The 23,793-nt window shown below is 47.8% G+C and overlaps 1 protein-coding gene across 33 annotated transcripts in view; it reads left to right on the top strand.

The window, feature by feature from the left end:
* Positions 1-5,010: 5,010 nt before the first annotated feature.
* Positions 5,011-23,793, top strand: part of NRXN3 (neurexin 3) — a 1,642,123-nt gene continuing 1,623,340 nt past the window's right edge. For all 33 annotated transcript variants that reach the window (XR_014811220.1, XR_014811221.1, XR_014811222.1 and 30 more), the window contains exon 1: positions 5,011-5,315. The gene's annotated coding sequence lies outside the window, so the exon portion shown is untranslated. The remainder of the gene's footprint in view (positions 5,316-23,793) is intronic.

Genomic DNA, 23,793 nt, shown 5'->3' on the forward strand with positions numbered 1-23,793 from the left:
GGGAACTCAGTAAGAGGGGAGGTGAGGTATGTATACCTATTAAATGGATGAAGAAATAGAGGCCATTGACCATTATCATTGTTTTCTAAAGATTATTGAGAGAATCAATAAGTAAAAGAAAGAACCTATATAATGAAGATAAAGAACTCCCAGCCAAAGCAATCTGAAATGTACACACCAAGAGTCATTAGGGCAACAGGAAGGTATATGTTAAGTCTGTTTACCTACAACCTTGATTGTATAAGCACAGTCTTAATGATTGATTGATTGATTGATTGGTTGTCTTTTCTAGGGCCGCACCAGAAATCTATGCAGGTTCCCAGGCTAGGGGTCTAATCAGAGCTATAGCCTCCGGCCTACTCCACAGCCACAGCAACGTGGGATCCAAGCCGCATCTGCGACTTCCACCACAGCTCACAGCAACGCCGGATCCTTAACCCACTGAGCAAGGCCAGGGATCGAACCCACAACCTCATGGTTCCTAGTCGGATTCGTTAATCACTGAGCCACAACAGGAACTCCAGCACAGTCTTATTTATAAGTGTGCTATTGCATTTCAATAAATAACATAATAAAGCCAACTTGCTGTGAAGATTAAATGAAATAATGCATCCCAAGTGCTTACCTTTGTACCTGGCAGGTGGAAGTAATGCTGATCAGGGCTGAGAGCTATTTTGTCCTGTTAGGATCAAACCAGTTGCTTATGGCCCGGCTCCAGTCTGATTGGCCCCTGCCCTTGCCACTTCAGATATTAAATATTTTCAGTCCAGCTCTGATAATGATAACTGATACTCTGTTGTGGACCTTCTATGTGGCATTTACTAGTACAGGTGCTTTTGATGTAATCGTCACAGGATGTGTTTGAGGATAGTATCATTATTATTCCCATTTCGCAGGTGAGAAGGCTGAGGCTTGAAATGTTAGTAACTTGGCCAAGGTCTCATAGCCAGCAAATTGTGGAGCTGGGATTTGAACCTAGGTGCCCTCTTTGTAGAGCCTTTGGATCTCAACTGTGATGCTACCAAGTGGAGGGCCAGACTTAGATGGTTGTTGTTATTATTATTATTATTATTTTTGTTGTCATTATCATCATTATATAAACTTGACTTTTTCCCCTGGAATGTCATGGCCAACTTATTCTTTTGATTTGTGATATAATTATTCCTTGTTACATCCTGAAAGCATCAGTCTGGCACATTTGAGAAGAACAGAAAGAGTCCCTGTCCCATATTGTTCCCCTCCTGAACTGAGTGAAAGCAGCAGTCACACAGCCAGGTGAAGGATGATAGGTCCATAAGGGGACCTTCTAACCTAGTGGCCTCTTATCGTGACCCTCCCAGCTCAGAACAGAGGTGAGAGCAGTGAAAGGCCAGGGGCTCTGAAGACTTCAGTTACCTCCACTGAGCCTCCCTTGAAAACAATCAATACCATTGCTGACATGGCAGCATCGTTTAGGTGACCACCTGATACTGCTTTATCCTTATGGTTGCATTACGTGTCTTATGCTCTTTATTGTTGTCTTTCTCTGCTCTTTTGTATGTACCCACCCTCATAAATCTGAAATTATTTGAGGATCCTGGATCACTGGGAATGAGCAGAGTGGTAGTTAGCTAAAATGCTGTGGAGCCATGGGATAAAATGAGCCCCAGAGATTTTGGACTAAAAGGCAGACTAAAAGGATACACTGGAGTAATTGAAAGGTAAGTAAGACTTGAGAAGCCCAAGAAACTACTAAATGGAATGAAGTGATAATAATAAGCATATTTAGGAGTTCCCATCGTGGCGCAGTGGTTAACGAATCCGACTAGGAACCATGAGGTTGCGGGTTTGGTCCCTGCCCTTGCTCAGTGGGTTAATGATCCGTCGTTGCCGTGAGCTGTGATGTAGGTTTCAGACGCGGCTCGGATCCTGCATTGCTGTGGCTCTGGCATAGGCTGGCGGCTACAGCTCCAATTCGACCCCTAGCCTGGGAACCTCCATATGCCACAGAAGCGGCCCAAAGAAATAGCAAAAAGACAAAAAAAAAAAAAAAAAAAAAAAAAAGCGTATTTAAAGTACATAAGGTAAAGCAGATAAAAAGCAAAAGGGCTGAAAACAAGTAAATGATAATACCTAAGATAGCCTAGGAAGCTAAAATCTCGAACATGAAATGAAATAAGGGAATGCTAACTATAGGGGGCAGTCCAAAGTTAATAATCCTATGCAGGGGCAAAGGCAGACCCTTGGCCAGCCTTGGGGATATTTGTTAAGCATTTCTGTGGGGCATGTGTTCTGCGTGTATTTTCTCTCTTAATTCTTGAAACAATCCCATGAAGGAAATATAGGCATTCTCTCTGTTTTGTAGGTGAAGACGCTAAGACTTGGAGAGCTAAAAGAAAACTACTCATATCCCATGGAATTTAGGCGGTCACATGGGGATAGGAGTGCAGGGATGTGTTCTAACCCGAGGTCGTCCTGTAGATGTGCGGTGGAAGAGGGGAGCCTCTTCCAAAACTGGTGTTTATGGAGGAATCTTTTGTGAGAGCTGACATCTGTGGGGCGGGGCGTCCTCAACTCTCCCGCTGGGTTTATACCCTCCTACCCTCCTACCTTCCTGCTCTTTCTGAAGGTGAGTCTGTAGCTGCCCCAGTTGTTTCCAATGTCCCAATCATGGTGGTTCCTTTAAAAAAAAGAAAAAAAAATTTAAATTTTTTTAGGGCTGCACCCACGGCATATAGAGCTGAATCAGAGGGGTCAAATTGGAGCTGCCGCTGTTAGCCTACCCCACAGCCACAGCGACTCGGGATCCAAGCCATGTCTTCGACCTACATCACAGCTCACAGCAATGTTGGATCCTTAACCCACTGATCGAGGCCAGGGATCAAACCTGTGTCCTCATGGATACCAATGAGTCTCATTTCCCTGAGCCATGGTGGGAACTACCACAGTGGTTCCTTTACACAGTTCCCCCAGAGCTCCAGACAGCTTGCTCTGTCCCATGCATTGTGCCCTCTGACACTCTCTTCCACCTTCTGAGAGCAAATAAGGTGCACAGGAGACAGGGCAGTTCAGGTCTAGCACAAACTGGTAAAAGCTGAGGTGTCATGCATGAAATTAATCGATTAGATATGTTTGTGAGAGTTCCCACTGTGGCTCAGTGCTAGCAAAACTGACTAGTATCCATGAGGATGTGGGTTTGATTCCTGGCCTCTCTCAGTGCATTTTAACCCCACTGAGATCCGGCATTGCCATGAGCTGAGGTATACGTCACAGACGAGGCTCAGGTCTGGTGTTGCTGTGGCTGTGGCGTAGGCGGGCAGCTGTAGCTCTGATTCTACCCCTAGCCTGGAAACGTCCATATGCTGCAGGTGCAGCGTTAAACAAACAAAAAGATATGTTCGTGTTCCTATTATGGGCTGCGTATCAAGGACGTGTTAAAGATTGGGAACCCAAAGAAACGTAAGAAAATGAGATTATGATCTGAGGGTAAAAGAGATGGCAGTATAGACAGATAGCCCTGGAATTCTTGTGTCCACTTAAGCTCAACCCAAATGCCACTTTAGTCTGCCAAACTTGCCTTGATATCCCATCTCCTAAAAAAACCTTATCATTTGCTTCTTGACCATCCCACAGAGCTTCCTTTACATTGCTTTCAGGACCGTAATTTTCCCCTTGCTTTATAGGTACACACCTCTGTCTTCCACTAAAGCACAGTAGACTCCTTGGGTAAGGACCTTGACCTACTTGTTTGGTTTCCTATGAGCACAATGCCCAGTACCCGTGCTATCAGGTTTGCTAGGATGGCTGAAAGAATGTCCATTAAAGGGCAGAAATAGAAGAACTACCACCCTCCATGGAAGGGAGGCAACATAACATGAGGCCGAACAGGCAGGCTCTGGAGTCAGATACACCTGAGCTCAACTTCATTTGGTCATTTCTAGCTGTGTGACCTGGAGGGACCCTCCCTATAGCTTTGATTCCCTCATCTGTAAAAGGGACCTCAGCAGTCGCCGGGCATAAACCCCACTGGACCGAGTGAGATGACCTAGGTGCTGGCATGTGGGGAGTTCTCAACAGCTGTTGGTGGCTATTCCTGCCATGGGCGCTGGCCAGAGAGAGGCAGGTTTGTGTGCCACTCAGCCCTTAGAAAGGGGAGGCAGGAGAAAAAGGGGGTGGGGTTATTTTTCCCACTGTGAGCACAGGGCTTGTTGCTGAACAAAACCTTGTGTTTGGTGCCACCGACCGTCATTTCTTGTTTAGGCGTCACTGGGGAAATGTTTCCACAGACATGGACTAGTTTGGCAAGATTGGTGATGAAGTCTGAAGGGTTTGGAGGTGCCAGGGAAATGCCTAGCCCCTGAGCTCTGGGTGTGAGCCACAGAAGGGAGCCATCCTCCTGATCCACCAGAGCCTTTGATTCCTGCCTCCGTCTCTCAGCGTACAGCCCCCGAGGGCAGGGTGGGCTGCACCTCTGTCTGCACCTCTTGGAGCGAAAGCTGCATTTGTCACCTTCATTTTTTGTCCCCAGCCCCTTCCTCTATGCCTAGTCCTAAGCAGGCATTCAGAGGGCTTTGTGTCCTAGTTACAGCCCCAACCTCTACTAGATGCCCAGGGATTGCCCTGATTTTGCAAGGAGGAGTGACTGCTCAGGGAAACTGAGGCTCACTGCTAGGTCAGGGTCCTTTCCGCTCCCTCGGGCTGCAGGGAGATACCAGCATCTTCAGCTTGTGGCTGAGTCTACTGAAGCTATAAATGAGGATTTTGTCTTTATTTTAATTCCTGCTCCAGCTCTATCGAAGAAGCTTCCTAGGCTGGGATGAGGGGAGGAATGAGCACCTGACATGGCCTCTTAGTCACAGGGGGCTGCAGAGTGCCCCTCCCTGATGATAGCTCCTCAGCTGTTTGCTGAGCAGTCAGGGAGGAGGTGAAGCCCTGCACCAGGCAGCCTGGCTGTCTCTTTAAATGCCGGGGTCTGTGTGGGAGAGGGAGGGGCCGGCTCCGGAGTGCGTGAAATTCCTGGGCTCCTCCGGCAGTCTCAGGCTCTGAGCTCAGCCTTACACATCTCCTCTTGCATGCAACTCACTGAGAGCGAGAGGCGAGCGTGTCCTCCCCTCTCGCTGCCGCCAGCATCTCGAGCCACCAAGGACCTGCTTCTCGCACCTCCAACACCCCCTCCCTTCTTCCCTGCCACTCCCTCCCAGGGAGAGAGAGATAGAAAAGGAGACAGAAAGATTCCGGAATTTGAACCTTCCCAAAGAGGAAACATCCCCAGCAAACTCAGTTGATTAAACATCAAACAAACAAACAGATTCCAAATCTTCTGTTCAACTGGAAAGGTAAGATTGTGGGGGAAGGAAGGTAGGCAGGATGTGAAACAAGTCAGGCTTCTTGTTCTTTCTGGGAAGAGGTTGCTCCTGAGAGGGTAGAAGTTTTCTGCTGGGAGCGACCAACCTAGATTTTTTTTTTTTTTTTTTTTGAACACTGGATCGCTGGATCGGAGAGCGTTGGCTGACCATGGGAATGGCTTTTCAACTGCCTTTCTTTTCCTTCGGTTTCTCCTGGAAGTTGGATCCTTTTGCTCCAGATGTTGGAAAAGTCAGAGAATGTTTTAGATTTTTAATCATTTTAGAAGTCTTTCTCTTATTTGCTTGGATTGTTAGTCTGAAAAGGTGTGTATCCATCACTTCATTTTGGGCAGGTACTTTTTTGGTATATTGTGACCACTTTTCCCCTTGCTCATTATTTTTTTCTGGGGAAGGGGCTAGTTCAGAGGAAGAGAAGGGAAGCCCTGAGGAGCACAGGAAGACAAAATTAAATCGAGACAGGGATTTCCCTAGCTGTTGAGGAATTGAGGTGTGTGTGTGTGTGTGAGAGAGAGAGAGTGAGTGTGAGTGTGATTTTTTTTTTCTTGGAGGGGGTGTGAGGAAGTGGTTCTTTAGTCTGGAGATTTGGGTTGGAGTCCTATCTTGTTGTGAACGTGGGCACACTTAGAGAAGGTGCAAAGGGAATGTGTGTGCGCGCGTGTGCGAGTGTGCGCTCCTGTTTGGATCGGTTACAAGGGATTCTTCCTCCTCTGCCTTCCATTTGTTTATATTAATGATTTAGTAGCAGGCTTGCCTGAAAACTTCCACTCCGTGTAAGCACTGTGGGTTTTGCAAGCTCTCAGTGACCTTAAAGGCTGGTTCGATGTATTTTTTCCTAGGCATTGTGTTGTACCCAGAGTTTTAGCTCTTTCTCTCTCTCTCTTTTTTAAACCACAAAACTTAACTGCTTTAGAGACATCATCCTGATGACAAGGGAAAAAACATCTGCCCCCCCCACCCCCATCCCTTCCTAGGCCAGTGATGTAATACCAACCTATGGGCTCAGCTGCTTTGCAGGTGACTTACCCTGTGATTACTTGTTAAAAAAAATTAATTTCCCCCTTCCTCCATTAAATGCCTTCTTCTTTTGATTTGGATATAGAAATATCGTCATGCAGTGAGAAAATTGTATTTTTGATGACCATTGTTGGGGTTTAGGTAAAGTAGGATTTCTCTTTCCTGATGATTATTAAAAATTTTTTCCTTAAATACAAGGGTCAGAGATCATCCAGAGCTAGCCTAGGATAGAGCAAGACATAGACCAAATAGGAGAACTGGGAGAAGGGGTGCTGTCATTTCCCCGCTTCCTCCGGTCATTCCCGCTTGGGGAGATAGTTTTCTTTTACCTCCACAACCTACCCCAACATTCTTAATTATTCCTCTGCCCTGGGTCCTGTGGATGGCCCTGAAAGAAGAGGGACACTCCTCGTCACACCTGGAGGACTGTGTAGTTTCGGGGGTCAGATGACCGTTTGCCTTTGTGATGAAGGTTCCAAAGGAAATTTGAACTCCCAGCGCGCTGGGTGACTTAGTACCCAGGACAGTCTATCTGGGGGCACCTGGAGGTTAGGTCTGGGGAGTCTGAAGAACTAGCTCTTTATGAATTTGCCGTTCTGGGTAGAGCCTCCCTTCATCGTTCAAGGGCTTCTGCATCGCCTTTCAAGTTAAAATGGTCCTGCTGGTTATGATGGGCAAGTTTACCTAAGGGCTGCTGGGTACGTGGCTGAAGGATGGAGGGGGGAGAGAGAAAGAAAGAGACTTAACAAGGCTGGTATTTTTTTTTTAATCTTCTGGATTAATCTGCCTAAGTCATATTGGGGCAAACGATATTTCAGACGGGTGCTGGTTGTGCAGACATTCCTATTGTTTGATTTTTTTTGGGGGGGGTTGGGGAGTGGAGAGTAAGGGCTCTTGGCCCATTTTCTGCAGCCTGGGGTTCATCCTGTGAACCAGTCTTCCTTCTGGAAGAGGGGAAAAAGGCTGGACGCTGGAAGTTCGCTATTAAAGTGAGCAACAGGGCTGGGTTAATTTTTTTAAAAAACAACCGGACTGTGCGAATGCCCTTTTCTGGAGCATTCCAGCCCTTTCTAGTGAAATAATAATTTTTAAAATTTGCTTCTTAAGATGAGGGGGCCAGCAATCAAAGGGGTCCTAGATTTCGAGAGACAGCTACGTCTTTGCTTCTATGGTAGCTCCCTATTATTAATTATGAGGGATTTGACGGAGGTCTGGCCTCCTTTTTTGTTGATTTCTTTTTAATGCTGCGTTTCTACTGAATATGTTGATGATTTGCTGCTTATATAAGGGAAAGGATGTATCGAGGTGGTTTGATGCTTGGGGTTTTGAGATCGGCTACTGAGATTGGGTGGCGGTTGATGTATTTGTCGATGTGCATGGTAGGAAGGTCTTTTCTTTTGGGTGGTGGGGAACAAGGGAATGGTTGGAAAATGGTAGATGAGATGCTTCAGCAAATGGGGACATGAGGAGAGATGGGGGTGAGGTGGGAAGTCATCGGTTTGCAGAATTTCTGTCCTGCATCCCCCTTTCTCTCGCTCCTTGGGAAAAAAAAATCCATTATCTCTAAAAACACATTATTCTTCAATTGGCCTTTTAGAGAAAAAGAGAGAGGGAGGGGAGGGGTTAATTTGGTGAGGGGGCTTGGTTGTAATTAGCCCACTGCTGCAAAACTGAGATACAGAAATCCATCGGCACCAGCTTTGGGGGCACGGAAAGGCAGCGGAGAGGTGGGGGCAGGTTGTCAGTGTTGGATGCACAGTGGAGCGGTGGGGTTGGCATTTGGGTATTGTGTGTGTTTATGTCTCTGTGTGCGTGCAATTTTTTCCGCCCTACCACCAATTTCCCCCCTCTATCCTCCCCTAATTCTGCCATTCTCTTACTTCCATTTCCCCACACACCCCCTCCCCCTTTCCTTTAGTCCTTTCCCTCTGGATGAGAAAAAATTCTGATTCTGATGGCTCTGCGGCTTTTTTTTTTTTTTTTTTTTTTTTTTTTTTTGCAACACAACAGTGGTGCGATGGCCTTTCCTACATGCCACACGGATGCAGCCTTCTGATAGGAGGGCTAAGTCGGCACATCTACACACACTCTTGCACACGATCTTGCACACACGCTCTCACACATGGACACAGGCGACCAAAGGCTTGATTTTGGTTGGTTTCGTTCCCCTTACAGCTCTCCCCACCCCTACCTTCACCATGGTTCCTTTCCACCCATCTTCATACGGGAAATGCAGTAACGGTACCCACGTCTTCTCCCCACACTGCTCTCTTCTTTCTTCTCGCCATTATTCTTTTCCAAAAGCTGTGGTGTGTCGCAGTTCATGGGATTAGCATGTTGGAGAGTCTTTGGGGGAGGGGACCTCATAAGAAAGGGATTGGAAAGCGGGTAGATGACATTAATGATTTTTTTTTTTTTGCCAAATAAGCACCCGATTATAATGATCCAGTTTAACCATCCGTGTAATATATGTTTGCGGCACATCGGAGGAGGGTTACCCGGGGAAAGCAGAGTCTGGACTGGGTTACCCCTGGGGAGTTTTGATGCCTGGACAATAGAAACACAGATTTCCCCCCACCCCACATACGTATGCTCTCACACACACGCCAACACACAGCCCTGCTCAGTGGGCTATGTCAAGCCAGAGGGCACTGCAGAATCTCCCAGAGTTGTCGTGGTTCATTGGGAGGCTGGAGTGATGTCTTTGTCCTACCTGGCTCTTGCTCTCTGGATGATGTCTGGTCTTAAAATTCTTGGTGGCCTTTGTGTTGTATTTTGGGTGGGGGCCGGAGGGGTGCTTATGTTTTGTCAAATGCCAGGGTGCCTCCAATTGGACAACATAGACTGTCGACATGGTGTGTGCAGTTTGAGCAGGGGGATGCTGCCTGTTTGTGCGTCGTGAGTGGGTTCGTTGGACATGGACGTGTGTGGGGGTGGCCGGGAAAGGAAGCTTTCCTCCCCTTACCTGTCAGGGAGGAAAGCAAATGAGCGGAGGTGTTTGGTGGGGGAGAGAGGGCAGTAGTTTTCAAGGTAGTTGAGAAGAGGGTGGAGGGGAGAAGGCACTCATCTCCAGCGGGAAGCCTCGTGTGAGATCCCCGCCCCGTGAGCAAGCCCGTGGGTGGGTGTGCTCAGAGATGACTGGTGGGCGGTGCAGACGAAGGGGGAGAAGGGATGAGGTGGGTGAGATTGGGGGTTTCCCTCGCCACCTCAGGAGCCCTGGGCAGAGCTCGAGAGGATGGCTCTGCTCTCCCCCGCATCAGCCACCCTTGGGCGGCTCGGCCTTGTTGGAGGCTTCAGCTCCTTGAGGGGCAGCATCGGAGCCCCCTCCTCTCCTGGGCTGGGGCCACCTTGACTCCCAGACGCCATTTTCCCTTCTCCTTTGGCTCAAGGTGTGTCCCTTGTTATTAGCAATTATACGCAACATTAGAAAACATTTTTCCTAAGAGAAAAAAAAAAATCCTCCGAGTGAAATGCTGATTGTCACGCGTTTCTGATGTCTCTCTCTTTCCCTGGGACTGACCTTGAGGAGTTAGGGAGAAAGGGTTACGTCATTGCCAGAGAAAGGAGAGTAATGGGGGGTAGGATGCCTCAGGGGCGAATTACTTTGCCAAACACTGAGGGGAGAGGGCTCTTGGGATGCCCCTGCTGTGTTCCTTCCACAACCCTGGTGTGTGGAGGGGAGACTAGTGAAAAGTAGAAGCATCCCTTCTAAAGCTTGCAGGCCTGGTGCCTTGGTTCTTGCTGTGACCAGGCCCTGCCTCCCTCAAGCATGCACCTGCTGGGGGAGGAACAGCCAGCCTCACTGCAGCTCTGACCCTTGAGGGCTTGCCCTGGCTGCTCTGTAGATGACGAGCTGTGACTGGGCCAGCCACAGGTGGCAGTACTGGGCTGGGCTGGGGCTCTGCAGGTCTCTGCTCAAAAGAGACCTCCTCAGAAAGCCTCTCCTGAGTGGCCTTCTCAAATAGCCCCTTCCCCCGACCTTCTGGCTGTTTTCCAGCTCATTTCTCTACCTTTAATTCCAATCAGGTGCTCACTACCTAACTCTATATTACATACTAAAGTGTTAGGTATGGTGATTTTGTCTGTCTCCCCCTCTAGAATGCAGGCTGCATGAGGTCAGTATCTTTGTTCCTGTTCATTGCAGTGTTCTCAGTGCCTAGGGCATTTTCTGGTGTGTAGTAGGTGCTCAACAAATACTTGTTGATTAGAGGAAGGAACCATATGGATTTGGTATTAGGGTTCTAACAGCCTGTGTTCTGGGAAAGCTAAACTTTGCCTCTGGCTGTCTTATCTCTGCCTGCAAGTCCAGATATGCTAAAGGAATTGCAAAGTGCAACTTTCTAGTTCAGCAGGAAGGCCTTCTCCATGTATGGCTCAGAATGACTCTGCCTTCTTTTTGGTCTCACTAATACCAGTAATCATCATTCAGCAGTAGTAATAGTAGTGATATAGCTACCTATTCTCATGTACTTAATATATACCAAGTTCTATACCTTTTTTTATGTTCAATATCTCTTTTTCATTTTCCAAACATCTCAATGCAATGTAGGCGGCCCTTCGTATCCACGGGTTCTGTATTTGTAGATATGGAGACCAACTGTATTACATCATTTTATATAGAAGCTTGAGCATCTGCAGATTTTTGTATCTGTGAGGGGTCCTAGAACCAATACCCCACAGACTCTGAGGGATGACTGTGCTATTATTCCCTGCCTTTGACAGAAGAAGAAACCGAGACTTAGAGAAAGTAAGATAATAAAATGGCAGATCAGGGATTTGAACACAGAGCAGTCTTATTCCAGAGCCCAAGTTCATGACCCTATGTAGTACTGTTAGAGGTAAAAGGGAGACAAGCCATCATCTCATTCAGTGCTCTCTCAAATACAGATGAGAAAACTGAGGCCTAGAGAGATTCAGTGGCTTATTCACAGTCACATGCCAAGTTTGATGCAGAGACAAAGCTGGAACCTAGGTTTTTCTGGCTGCCTGGGTAGTGTTCTTTCTATCCATTGTGCTGTCTGTGGGATGTGTGCCCTCTCTCAAGGGGGATTGTGCTGGTGGCTGCCTGCAGTGGCCTCTCAGCTCTTCTTCTCACTGGGTCATTGGGGAGTGGAGTCTTGGTGAGGTGGGAGGGAGAGGGCAGATTATTCCTGCAGAGCTGGATGGAGACTGGGGGAAGACTGGTGTCTCTACTCTAAGGTCACCAGGGTCACTGGCTGCCAGTCAAGGTCATCCTCTGAATGTGCTAGAGGAGGAGACGCCAGTGGGGTGCTCCAGGTTCTCAATCCATACAGCCCTGCCCATCAAGATTACTCTGAGATGCAGCAGGGGCTCCATTCAGAGGTCCAAGCAGCCAGTGTCTGGACCCTGATGACCTGGGAGATTAAGTGCTTCTCCCAGACTGGCTTAGCCCTTGTTTCCCAAGAAAGCAAGGCATGGGCCCAGATACTAACCTCAGTGTGTTTCATTTCTGTTTCCAGAGGCTGGCTGGGGAGTGTGATCATAGAATGTGGGGAAGGGCCCCTACTAGTCCCTCGCTCTCCCCCTAGGGTTGGCCTTGACCTTGACTCAGGGAGGCATCCTAGCTGTGTACATGTGTATGTGTATATGTGTATTTTGCATGGGTCCTAGGGAGGTGGAGGAAGTGGGGAACAAGAGTAAAGTGGATTCTGAGAAGCAGGAAAGCCTTACCTTCTGCCAGGACCTTGAGATGGGGACATGAAGCCATTTCTATATGACTTTGAGATGAGGAGACTAGATGCCCTGGTTTGTAGAGACAGTTCCCATTTAGGACTTTGTCCTAGTGTAATTATTAGCTCTCAGAAGTGTCCTGGTTTGGATGATAAAAGGTATGGTCATCCTTCTTTGAGATGACCTCACCCACTTTCTGTTCACGGGATAGAGAGAGGAAAGGCATACCAGAGAGAGGAATCAAATTTTAGGACAAGAAGGTGGCTGGGATAAGAGCTTTTCCCTAGAGACCCTTCAAGTTGTCCCTTATTTCTACAGGATTAAGACCTTGATCTTCTGACTACTCCTGCTACCAGCATGACCACTAACCTCACTACCTTACTTCAGCTACTTCTACTAGCCAACATTTGCGTCCTGACTATGTGCCAGATACTGTGCTAAGCACTTGACCTGAGTTGTTCCACTTAACCTTCTCACCACCCTGTGTGGTAGGTACTGTTAGCACCACGGTGTTACACATGAAGAAGTCGAGCCCTAAAGAAGTTAAATAACACGTGCAACTTCATGCAGGTAGGAAGTGGCAAGGTCATGTTCAAACCCAGGGGCCTGGCTCTGATGCCTCTGATCTTCACACTGTGTCACAGCACCTCTGTGGGCCAGTCCTCTGGTCTCCATGTCTGGGAATTTGACTCTGAGATACACTTGTTGGTCTGTGCTCACAACCCTGGGACCTGCTGAAGATGCTGCTGCCGGCAGTGGCACATTAGTCTTATGGAGAGGAGGTTGCTGATTCAGTAGTGGTGCTACTGGAGGTCTTTTGATGGCGCTTTAGAGACTGTTTCCCATGGTGTCTCCCTTACCTTCTTCCTGCTTCAGGCACCTTGTCAGAGAGGGATCTTAGGTTGTTTGGGATGGTGGTGGGGGCACAGAAGGCAAAGAACCTGCAACCTGTCTATCTTTGCTTTGGTCTGTGGCCCTGATCCCTGATGCACCCATACTCCCCAGGGCCCTTGCAATAGGCACTGGCCCTCGGTGAGAGATTCTAGTGAATGGACAGTCACCTAGCACCTGCTCTTAGCAGAGCATCCTGTTCTGCTGTATTTCCTCTCATGGGTAGGGTCCTCATTTGACTGACGAGGAAACTGTTGGTCAGAAAGTTAAAGAGCTTGTCTAGGATCACACAGTGAGAAGTAGCAGACCTTAGACCCAGTTTGGCTCCAGAAGTCCTTGCACTGCCCTCTATGCTGAATCCTGGAGAAGAGGGGGTGGGAGCTGGAACATCTAAATGAGAGTCATGGAGTTCCCGTCATGGCTCAGCAGTTAACGAACCCGACTAGCATCCATGAGGATGTGGGTTCGATCCCTGGCCTTGCTCAGTGGGTTAGGGATCTTGTGTTGCTGGGGCTGTAGTGTAGGCCGGTGGCTACAGCTCCGATTGGACCCCTAGCCTGGGAACCTCCATATGCCACGGGTGCGGCCCTAAAAAGCAAAAATAAATATATAAATAAATAATAAAATAAAAATAAAAATAAAATGAGAGCCAGAGGGGGAAATTCCCCAGGAGGAGGTCTTCAGACCAGCTCCCAAGGTCTGAGGCCTGAGAGAGTGACTGGGGCTTATCATCCCGGTCAGGAGAAGGGCATGTTTCTCATGGAGGGGATGGTCTTTGGCCCCCAAGCTGAGCTGCATTAGCTTCATTGCAATCCCATTGAAGACTCTGTTTATTTTTCCTATAATGTGTTAATTAAACATCGATTTCCGGGTGGAGGAAAGGGAATTGGATTGCCAGAGCTAAATGGAGTGAGGAGGATGGGGAGCTGATGAGGGGGGCCCAAGCTGGAGTCAGCATTCTTCAGTATCACCCCAGGAGGGGCAGAGGGAGATTCCAAATTTGAACTTGCCAGCTCTCCAAGAGCCTTCAGGAGGCATCTTTTCTACCCCTTGGCTGCCAGAGCAGATGGAGACAGCTCTTGGCTGAGCCTCAGTTCAAGGGAGGAGATAGAATCATTCCTCACCGTCTCCAGAACCTTTGTGTTTTTGAGTGACCTTGTGCTAGGCCTTGTGCTGGGTACCCTGTATGGGTTAGAGAGGTTTTTATAATTAACACGGGCTAGTGCTTTTTTTATACCCTCACTTTGGAGATGAAGAAACTGAGGCTCAGAGAAATTGAGTCGAGAGTTCAAGAGCCAAGAGCTGGATAAGCTGGGCAAGAAAAGGAGCCCTAGAGAAGCAGAAAGTATCTGAGGTTGGCTGAACAGCCACCAAGGGTCAAGGCCCCTCTAGAGGCAAAGAAGAGAAGAATGAAGCAACGAAGAATGATTTGTTATTTTACCATCAGCTAAGGTGGATGGAGCTTTCCCTTTGTGCCAGCAGCTATGTTGAGCACTTTGCATGTACAGTTGTGAGGATGCAGTGAGTGAGGGTTAGATAACATTATTCCAATTTTGAAGGTGAGAAAAGTGGAGCTCAGAGAGGTTAACTAACTTGCCTGAGGTTGCAGAGTTGGTGAATAGTGGATCTGGGGTAAAACTTTGGTAAGGAGGACTTGGGGACCACTCTATAGCTATGTCCCATTGTCTCATATGCATCGAGGACAGGGATGCTTGCTCAGCAAGTCACCCATAACTTCTGGGAGACTTGGGAAATGATGAGCCCCAGAAATCCTGAGATATTGCAGGGTGAACCCCACTGTCCCTTCCTTTATCAGCCCAGTGCAGCTCAGGCAGAGCCTCTGGCTGGGTGAAGGCTGTTCTGGATGCTTGTGATGATTGGGGCAGATACTAGAGAGCTGGGTGGGAAGGGTACATTAGAGCAGTAGTTCTCAGACTTTGTTGCATGTAAGAATCACCATATTAAAAATCCAGACCTATGCTGCAACTCATACCAATTAAATCAACCTTTAGGGGTAAGGCTCCAGCATCAGTATATTTAAAGCTCCCCAGATGATACATCAGACTTGCAGACTGGGGGTTCAGAAGAGCCTCTACTAGCAAAGCAAGTGTTGGCAGGCTAGGCAAGTTTCTTTAACCAGAGTTAAATTAGAAGTGCAGGGGTTATTATTTACACAATCCCAGTATCCAGTGGGGCAATGCTTGCGTTGGTCAATTTTCTTCACATCACAGTAGCAGCTTTCAGATTTCGGTATGTGTCAAAACATCTGGGGAGCTCTTGAAAAATGTGTATCCTCAGGCCTCATTGCAGATCTGTTAGAAGTTCTAGGGAGGCCCAGGAATCTGCATTAAAAGCAAGCCCTTTCTGTGGCTGGATGAGGTCGTGATTTCCAGAGCCAACCCCAGAGCCCCCTTTGTCTCAGCGTGAATGGTGAAGCCCTCTCCCTTTGGGTGGAAAGGTGAGGATAGGGGATGCTGTGGTCACCTGTTGCTCCATGAGGTTTGGTCTCCTTTGCTCAGGGCTGCTGTCCACTGCTAACGCAGGAAGGCCTGTCCGCCTGGCCTGGGTCTCTGCTACCCACTGCAGAGCCTTGTCTAATGTCCTGTGTGCAGGCAGCTCTGAGGGAGGAGAGGATGAGCCCAACCTGGAAACTTGGCAGGCTTCCTTCTAAGGTTTCAAAAAATCAGAGTAAATCTCTGCACAACTTGAGTGTTGGGGAGTTTGTCAGCAACAACCATACCGAATCTTCCCCCGGGATCAGTGAACAGTTTCTCTGGGGCTCATTTTAAACTTTTCTTCCAAAGCTGACAGAAAATAGAGAATAGTCAGAGACTCTCAGAGCTGGAAGGGACCTTGATGATTACCCATGCCAACATTAATGTTCTATTCATTTATTCATCCAACAGATGTTTCTTAAACACCTACTACATGTAGGCACTGTAATATACCAGGTGCTAGAAATAGAGCCACAATCAAGAGAGACATTTAGGTTATCCCTCATGGAAGTCAAACTTGGGTGGAGGGACAAGTATTAAACAAGACAAAGAAATATATAATTCTACATTATGAATAGTGCTCTGAGAAATATGCAGACCTAATTTAGAATGATGGGGTCAAAGGAGAAATGATAGCTAAAATTTATTAAGTGCTCACTATATGTGGCCCTATGTAAGGGCTTCCTCACAGTGAGTCTTGGAGGGAGGAGATAATGTGATTATCGCTGCCTCATTACAGATGAGGAAGCAGGCATGGCGATGTGTCCAGGCGGGAGCTAAAGCTGAGGTCTGTCTCGCCGTCCAACCCACTCTAACATGCCGTCTCAGACTTGGGAGGGTGGCTTGGAAAAAACAGTGTTTGTTCCGAGAGCTGAAAGAGGAGATGGAGGTGAAGGAAAACTGGAGACGTTAAGAAAATGCTGATAATCCTGGTAATGTGTGGAACTCTTAGATGCTAAGCACTGTGCAAAATGCTTTACTGAAATTATCTCACTGAATTCCTGCAACAACGAGGAGAAGTAGGAATTCTTATCCCCCTTTTCTTTTGCAGGCAAGGAAATCAGGGCTTTGAGAGGTGAAGTTCACAGATGGTGGACACTCTGAATCCTGCCCTGTCCAGGCTTCTTGGATCTCACCTATTGGGTGTGCTAAACATGAACAGTCGGTGACAAGGGGGATTCCTCCAGAGCCCACAGGCCTGCTTGTTCTGGGCTGGGGAGAACCAGAGGAAGGAGGAGCAAAGGACCTCTTTGGGGGCATGGCTGCCCCTCTGTGCTCTGAGCCATCACTGTTTGTCTTCCCCCCTTGCAAGAACCCCAGGCCAGCCTTCTTCTAGGTCTGTTGGCCTAGGGACCCACAGAAAATTCTTGTCTTCTGTCCCCTTCTTCCCCCCACCACCTTTCAGCCACCTGTTGCTCAAAAGTGAAATGCTCATCCCCTGTAGTTCCACCCCTCCTCTGTCTGGTGCCTCCCTGTATCCCCTCCCTGAGTGTTCACTTAAGATCACCTCTGCCCTTGAGTCATGTGGTCCTCCTGGCCCACCTTCAGCTGATCTATACTGGGCAGGTGGGAGTTGAGGTGGGAAGAAGGACAGGGATTCAGATCGCAAACTTGGTCTAGAGCCATGAGAGACAGGCAAGAAAATGTGGGAAGAGGTCGGAGATGTGTTAATGGGTCATTGATGAAATATTAAATTCCTGAAAACTTGCCAGGACCTGGGAGTTCATTTCTTCAGCATCCTTTCCCTGACTGGAAGGGGAGAAAATCTGTGCATGTAGATAAGCACCCCATGGGCTCTGACTCTGATGGGCTAACACTGGAAGGCAATTGCTTGACTTCCCAGATGCCTGGAATCAAGACGAAAGGGAAGGCAGGGAAGCTTTCTCCAAGAAGGGATGGAATGTGTGGGAGGTAAGAAGGCTGGCTTGTGCGGGGCTTGTGGAGTTTGGATGACAATCACTCTTTCTTTTTTTGTAAATGTGTGTGTGTGTGTGTTTTAAATAACTCCTTATAAAAGTGATGATGATTTTCTTATTGCAAAATAATATATGTTCATTATAGAACATTTAGAAACTACTAGAGAAAAAAATCTCACCTGTAAGTCTCCACTCCAAAAATGACCCACAGGAAAATTTTGCTGTCTATTTTTCTGGTCTAGTTTCTGAGCATCCATAATCCAGGGTGTGCTCTTCTGTGTTTAAAAAAGTTCGTTCACTCATTTGAACAAGTACTAATTGAGCGCCCGCTCTGTGCCAGGCACTGAAATCACATTTTGGAGGCTGTCGCACTAGCTTGATTTTCACTTAAAGATGTATCATGAGCATTTTTCTACAACAGCTACTCGTGCTGCTGAACTTCCAGATTTAGACTTTGGGTGTAATGAGGCAGTTGGCAAATTTTGGCATCTTAGGTCTCCTGTCTTGAGAAGGAAGGAAGGATTGCTAAAGGCTTTCTCCTTGGCACCTGAGGCAGGTGCTGTGTTAGCCTCCTTGGGAGAAAATGTGTTCCTTTACAGAGGAAATAGGGAAGGGACAGTAGGTTGAAGGGTGGGAAAAACTCTAATCCTTTAGAGTCTTGGATTTCTCCAAATGAGGGTTTGTAAAGGAGAGATACCATTATGAGAATCCTAGCATCTTAGAGAGTGGGTGGAACATTAGGGCATGGCTAGTTCAACTTCTTTGATGTAGAGATGAGGTCCAGGACCAGTAAAATGACTTGCTTAAGGACACACAGGTGGTTGATGGCACAGCTGGGGCTGCAAGCTGGGGAGCTGTGCTAGGGAGAATTGCATGATGGTTGGAGGTGGTTTTGATAGTAGTTCAGAGAGACCCCTTACTGGACAGATGGAGGGACTCCAGTGGCCTTGCTTGAGTTTGATTACTGTGTTTAAAAGTGATTTTCAGGGAGTTCCCGACGTGGTGCAGCAGAAGAAAATCCAACTAAGAACCATGAGGTTGCAGGTTCGATCCCTGGCCTTGCCCGTGGTGTAGGTCACAGATGCGTCTTGGATACCACGTTGCTGTGGCTGTGGCATAGGCTGCAGTTAGACCCCTAGCCTGGGAACCTCCATATGCCGAGGGTGTGGCCCTAAAAAGACAAAAAGACCAAAAAATAAAAGGTGATTTTTGGAGTCCCTATTGTGGCTCAGTGGGTTAAAAATCCAACTAGAATCCATCGGGATGCAGGTTTGATCTCTGGCTTCGCTCAGTGGGTTAAGGATCTGGTGTTGTCACAAGACGTGGTGTAGGTTGCAGATGCAACTTAGATCTGGAATTGCTATGGCTGTGGAATAGGCTGGTAGCTATAGCTCTGATTTGACCCCTAGCCTGGGAACTTCCATATGCCACAGGTGTTGCCCTAAAAAAAAAGTGATTTGCAGTACAGGTTTGATTCACTGGTCTCTTACCCCATTCCTGGTTCACAGTGTATTCCACATCACTATCTCTCAAATGCATATCGGTGGTTCCACAGGAGCCTGGGTGGGGTCATGGAGCGGGGGCGGGGGCTGGGGGCAGTGGGGAAGAGGAACACCTGGAAAGCCAACACTTCTCGTAGACCCAGCTGGTCTGGTTCAGGCTTCCACGAACTCAGTTCTGCAAATAGTTCCTGGGTCCTTCCTTTGCCGAGGGCATTGTGTTTAGTGCTAGGGGTACAGAGAAGAGTGATGGTTGACAGTCTCTAGTGAAGGACATTATGCATGTATATAATTGCAGCAGAAGCCCTGGATCCAGGATAGATGCGACCGTGGGGTTTCCATGGAGGGGATGCTTATTTTTTGCCAGAGAAGGGAGTGTGGGGAAGGCTTTACTGAGGAGGTGGAATTCATAAACAACCAGTGACATCAGCAGATGAGAGAGAAGGACTAAGGCTGACAGGCCAGGAAACAGCCTGAGGAAAGGAAGGAAAATTAGGAATACCCCCCAGTGCACAGGAGATTGACCTTTATAGCATGTGGGTGGAGGGCTGAGTGAGATTGGGGCTAGAGAGATATGTTCACGCAAGTGTTTGAAGAACCTGAAATGGTAGGTGTTTTCGTTCAGATGATCCCTGTCAGGGGGAATCCAACTCAATCAGGCTTAACCATAGAGGGAATTTGGGGGGGGGGAGGAGCTTCACATATAACTAAAATTTAAAGACTGGACCTCAGCTCTGGTTCATCCAGGGCTGTCCAGTATTAACAGAGGCTTAGGTTGGCTTGGCCTATGGTAGTAAAAATGGCCATGCCGCTCTAGACCTCAGGCCAGCAGCCTCACCCATAGGGGTTAGAGAGAACTTCTCTCCTCACCCCCTATCGAACAAAACTCTTGAGCTTCACTTTGGTTGGGCCACCTTAGGTCACATGCTCCTGTCTGAACCAGTCACAAGGTGACTCTCCTGGAGCTGGGGGTGGAGCCAACTCACCCCTGCCACACGGCTGCTTTGCCATGTGGAATGGAGGCTGGGAGCCACAGACAGTATGCAAAGGCATTTGGACTTGGGTTTGCATGTCCCAGGGAGCACGGGATAAGTTAGAGCAGTGGTGGCTTCTTCACCTTTGTCGCGGCGTAGTGCTCTGGAGGCAGGATGGAGAAGTCACTGGATATGGCAGAATCAGGGGCAAGGAGGACCCTGCCTGGCTGACGCTGGCCGCAGAGCCAAGTCCAGAATATGGTCCACGTGGGTGCGTCTGACTCATCCTGGCACACAGGGAGGGAGGAGGAGAGGCAGAGCAGAGAGTAACTACAAGGACCAAATCAGTAACTACAATGGACCAAGCCAGTCTCCTGAGGATTTTGTCATTTTTCAGAGAGAAAGGGCTAAGAATCTTTTAGGGAAGCCTGAGGGTCGGTGCTTCTCGCAGAATACTTCTGAAAGTCCTGTGGTTTCTGGACAGAGCCTGAGGTGTGGGAACCTGAGTTCATGCTTTATGGATTTGAGTCTGTCATTCCTTTTGCAGAGTGGACATGCACGGATCCTCCAGGATAGCTTTGATTGATAGCTGCCTTTGCAACATCACTGTTTCCTCAGGGATCTGATGGTTTCAGAGCAGCTGCACTGGTTTCCATTCATGTTTAGCTGACTTAGGATGTTTTTTTGTTTCTGTTCCTTAAAACGGAGGTAGAAACCTTTTTACTAGGAGATCCCTTGTGAGCTGGCAAAAGGGGGCTTTTCTGACTTGGTGATTTTTCTCCTGTTTGTGAATCTGTATGGGTATCTAAAAACTGAACTACACTAGTGGAGGGTAAGAGGGGCAGGCTGGTGGTGAGAGCCTCATGCTCTGAGATTTCAGGGTGGTCAGACTGCTCTTTTGGAGGAGCCCTAGCTTTTGGGCAAAAGAGCTGTGTTTGAATACCAGCTTATCATTTATAGCCATATGGCCTTGGACAGTTGGCTTTGAGGTTTCAGAGGACCGCTATGGAGGACCTACTGTGTTCCAGGCCTGCTTTGGGCATGTGACTGTTTCTTATTTTGAAGAAGTCCTGAGACAGCAATGAGAATGGAGCTCTAAGTCTCTGAGGGCCTACTTTGTGCATGCACGTGCACTGTGCCCGAGCTGCTCACGTGCTATCCAGATCTGCATGACAGCCAGGAGGCAGGTAGCAGTGTCTTTGTTTCATAGCTGAGATAAATGGAAGCTCAGAGAGGTTAAGTAGTTTACCCAAGGCTTCTCAGCAAGTGAGGGAGAAACAAATCCAGTGGTTTCTGACTTCAAAGCCTTTAGTGTTTGGTGTATCAAGGTGTGGGAAAGCATGAGTTTTGGGGGTCACATATGCAGATTTAGGGTAACTCCCTGCTTATTATTTACTAGCTAAGTACATGCTTCACCTTCTGGGCCACTTAAACTTATGGCTCTATTGTGACATTTACTCAAAGCTACTTCAAAATAAGAAAATTCACAGCTCCAAGGCAGCCCCCAAACATAGTAGGTCATCCATAGCTGTTCTCTGAAACTTCAAAGTCAAATGTCCAAGGCCATATGAGTGAATAATAAAGCTAACAGCCATGTGTCATTATCTTTAAGTCAGAGAGAACAACATCGTATTTGTAGCTGAGAATGGCTCAGAATCAAGTGACTTGTCTGAGCTCACTGAGTAGTTTGTGAGTTGGTTCAGCCAGGATTAGAATCTCTGTGGTCTGATCTGCCGTCCAGCCCCCTTTCCACACTGCCTTGTGGTTCTGCCTGGTGTCTAGGAGCCACAGCCGCCTTAATGATGGTGGTGATACTCATTGTTTTGTGTTGGTCAGATTCTGCTAATAGGAAGCTTCTGTTTCTGGTGATGGATGGGGCAGGCAAGGAGATCATCTTTTTATTTTAATCTTTCCATCCTAATGCATCTCCCAGGGTCTTTTGGGGATTAGGAGTTAAAGAAATAGACTAGGGCTAAGTGGAAAGGTGGGCTGTTAGGATGTCAGGTTTTGGGGGATGTGGGGTAGATTAAGGCAGGAGGTGAGAGGCATCATTAGATGACTGAGTGGAACATTCTGGAATCCTTCATGTGTGCCCTGGAGGAATCCTTCATGTGTGCTCCTAGCAGGTGGTGTTGGGGGTCTTGGACTCACTGTGTGCTCTTGGGCTTTTCTAAAGTGTGTCTTTGGTGAACTAGCATGTAGAGAGCACCCATGTGCCAAATAATCGTCCTTCCCACCCCGCAGCCAGTGAGCCTTGGAACTAGGATTCAAAGCAGGAGTACAGACTCCAAAGGCCTTTCCGCTGTAGAATAACTGTATTTAGAAAACCTTGCCCTTTGTATGTGTTTCACAGATGCGTAAAAGATTCTAATCTAACCCCAACCTTTTGATAGTTGAAGAAGATGAGGCTTAGAGGTCAAATGATTTGACCTAGTTCCCACAGTGCTCCAGAGGAGCCATCTGAAGTCAAGGTCATGGGACCTCCAGGTAATGGTTACTTCAAAATGCGTAGCAGGCACCTGGAGTGCCCGCCCAGGCAGAGCACTGGCAAGAAGTGATGAGGCATTAGGACTACAGGGCTGTAGGCTGGTGTTTAGAGCCTGATTTCAGGTCCCTTAGAGGATTCAGGGCAAATCATCAGAAAATCAAGGTAGAAGCCCATGCAGAAGAGCTAGACATCACTTTGGGGCCTAGAGGCCATGGATGCTCAGGCCACAAGAACAATGACAGATCTCCTAAGGAGGTGGGGCTCAGCTTACTGAATGGGGAAGGTACAGGCTGCCATGTTCCTTGCATTATTGGCTATGTGGTTATTATAATCTGGATTTCTTAAGGCCTGATACCTGGGCTCTGCAATCAGACTATTGGTGATCTGTGGGTACAAACTTTGGGCAAATTATTTCCCCTTTCTGAGTCTCAGATTTCTCATTTACAAAGCAGGAATAAAGTCAGAGCCACCCCACAGGGTGGTTGGGAATAATAAATGAGGAATTGTTGTTAGACTACTCAGTTTAGGGCTCTCAGAATTAATTATATATCTGGCCTGGACCTCTCACTTGAACGCATATTTGTACATCCACCTGCTTGGTCATCAACTCTACCCATTGGTTTAATACTAATTCAGCTCACAGTTTATATTCTTTAACATCTTTTGACTACACCTCCTGCCCTCCCCTGCTCTTAGCAGTCTTCCCCATCTTAGAAGTGGGCAACTGCATTCCCTTAGATGCTTACCCTGACACACTTAGAATTGCTTTTGACTCCTTTCTTGCTCTCACATCCCACATTCAATTTATCAATCAAGCCTGTCGCCGCTCCTCTAAAAACTGGATCCAGAATATGTCCAGACTTTTTACCCCTGTGGTCCAAGCCCCGCCGCCACCTCTCACTGTCACTGTTGCCATGACCTCTCTGCTGGATTCCTGCTTCCACTCTAGACTCGATGTTTCTTTTCCCCCCTCACACAGCAGACTGGAGCAATCCTTTAAAGTAAAAGTCTGATTGTGTCATTCTCTCGAAATTCTCCAATGGCTTCCAGTGCCACCCCAAGTGAATCCTGGAGTCCTAAGTAGGACCTACAAGCCCCACCAGATCTGGTCCCAGCCCCTTTCTGCCTTTTTCTCCTTCCACTTTCCTCCTCACTCATACTGTTCCAGTCACCCTGCTCTTTGGACTCTGTAAGCCCAGTCTAACCTCCAAGCCCTTGTCCTGGCTATTTCCTCAGCTGTTTGCCTTCCCCAGGTGTCTATGCAAATGAAGCTTAATGGACAAGCCTTCCCCAGTGACCCTTTCCAGAATAGCACTCTCCCCCACCGCCCCCGGCACCCTCACTCCTCCTAAGCTTAATGTTCATAACAACAAACACCATCTAATATGTTACATGTGTGTTTTGCTCAGTGTCTGCCCCACCAGGACCTCCTCACCCTGAGCTGGCTGGGACTTTGTTTTGTTCACAGGAGGGACCTCGC

Source organism: Sus scrofa, chromosome 7 (genome assembly GCF_054392235.1).
Source record: "Sus scrofa isolate SSC_HxYL_T2T_F1_AM1 chromosome 7, Sscrofa_HxYL_maternal_Yorkshire_Landrace_v2.0, whole genome shotgun sequence".
Taxonomy (NCBI): domain Eukaryota; kingdom Metazoa; phylum Chordata; class Mammalia; order Artiodactyla; family Suidae; genus Sus; species Sus scrofa.